Raw genomic sequence first — 2,420 nt, forward strand, 5'->3', positions numbered from 1 at the left:
TCTTAAACCAATGCAGTTATACAAATTCATGTAATATTGTTTACAGATGTTTAGGTAACACTTTACAATAACAGTACATGAATAATCATGTACTAATACATAAATTAATAATCAGTTTAATATGAACTAATGATGAGTTAAGCTATTTACTAATCAATAACTAACCGTAACTATGTTATGAGTCATATGAATTCATGCATGAATTACACCCACCTTAACTACACATTAATACATGTTTGTTAGTTAATGCATTAATTAACACTTTGCGTACCCCATATCAAACAAGCTCTAGAAGAACGAAAATAACTTTTGTTAATGCAAAATGTTTAGGTTTCTAATGCAAAACTGTTTATACATTTGCTCCTGCAGCCAGGGGCGCCGCTAGCAATTTTGGGCCCTATGAAAAAATAGGGGGTCAGGCCCCCCCATACCCATTTCGTACCAAACATACAATCCAACCTACTGTAGCTATTCAAAATCTTTGTCTGTAATTTAATAATACAGAACTATTTATTTTGATATTGTTTTGACCACAGTTATCAGTATTTATAGATACCTAAAATGTCTGCAGCTAAGATAATTTATTGTGCAATGCAAATTTAATTGAAAAATACAGTACATTAAATCAAATATTCAGAGAAAATGCAATATTCTTAAAGATTAAAGATAAATGTGACCATGCCTGTGAAAACCCAGCTAAAGTATTTCTTTGTGATTTACTGTTTTCCACATAAAATCATCCTATATAATGTAAAGAACATTTGTGAAAATATAAACTTGATATCTTTAATATTGACTGAGTAATGTCATATCAGCGATTGAAATCATAGTGAAATTAATGCTTGAAATTAAACTGTGATGCTTTTTATCTCACAATAAGATTTGAGGCTTTAGTCTGATTTTCAGAGACAGTCTCAGTGACATACTGTATACTTGAGCTGTTACACACACGACATTGTAACATTTAAAAATGGCGAACAACAACAATGCATCTTTTCTATGTACATTCTGCCTGAAATAAGACTGGGTCAACAATGCTTGACCAAAGCGGCGTGGTGAGCTTGAACCTGCTTACATTACGAGGCATTTTTGGACCCAACATTCAATAAGAAAATTCAACTGCAGTAGCCCCCGTTCAACCTGAAGATGGCAGCACTCAGACGTTTTTACACCATATATTGTAGTATTGAAACACTTTATATCCAAATGTCAAAAAACTTACTAAAATCAATGAACAGCACTAATAAAACCCCATTCTTACAGATCATTAACTAAAAAAAGTTGGTTTAGGGTTGAGTTATTATTTAAGAAAACAGCTATACTGTTATTAAATGAGACTGTTTTTTAATCAACGGGGCTCTAAAATGAAATGAATGACAACTATAGCAGATTACGACATAGATTTCCATTGATTTCTTAACCCTGTTGCAAGTTGAGAAGCTTTAATATACATAATTTGACTAGTTTAGCCTTAGTTGCATTTCAGTTTTATCACAACCAACTCGATTTAAGACTGCATAAAAATCCTTTCTTTGCATATTGCGTTACAAAACAAAACAGTGTGTAACCGATCACATTTCTAGTTTATGTTAATTAGCTTATACGGGCTACGTTAAATTAAACAGCTTATAAGGGCTGACTTTGCGTTAGAATCATAACACAAAACAGGGAACGTAAATCCCCTTGTGTTTTTTTTAACTGGGGTGAACAGAGCGAAGACTTTACAGTGGAAAGAAAACTGCATTGTATTGCTCCAGCGTCACATTGTGTAAACTGCATTTATAGTAAGGAAGTGCACATATGCAGATATCATAGGAAATAGCAGAAAAATACACACACCTTGTTCTTCTGAAGTTCACGCGCACTGTGAGACCGTGGATTGAAGACGGCGCTAAAACGCAGAGTAAAGACGGGGCGGAGCTAAGAGGGCTCAGCTTAAGGGGGTTGCGTGTGCGGCACAGTCCTTGGCTGGGGCCCTCAAAAGTTCATGGGCCCTTAGAATCGTCCTAACTTTCCCCCCTTTACGGCGCCCCTGCCTGCAGCTGAGCTAAAAACATTGAATGGCACTGGATTTCTTGCAACATTTACAGTTAAACTTAATCATTAAATGTGCAATTATGGATTAATGATTAAAATTAGTTCCACTGCTGCCATTAAGAGTGACAGATGCTATTCTTTCTAAATTTAAATCAGTGTTAGCCTACAGACGATGGTTATTGTGTGAACTGGCTCGTCTTATTATCAAAATGCACATACAGTATCTATCTTTATCTTCTTTTAAGCCATTATTACCCCTTCCAAATGTCTGACCAATTTTCACATTTGCTCCTCTCCTTTAAAACCACCAAAAATGTGGATTTTGATGAGCTGAATTTGTATAGAATCTGTAATTGATAACTTTTTAACAGTGTACCCGTCCA

Source organism: Paramisgurnus dabryanus, chromosome 8, assembly GCF_030506205.2.
Source record: "Paramisgurnus dabryanus chromosome 8, PD_genome_1.1, whole genome shotgun sequence".
Lineage (NCBI taxonomy): Eukaryota > Metazoa > Chordata > Actinopteri > Cypriniformes > Cobitidae > Paramisgurnus > Paramisgurnus dabryanus.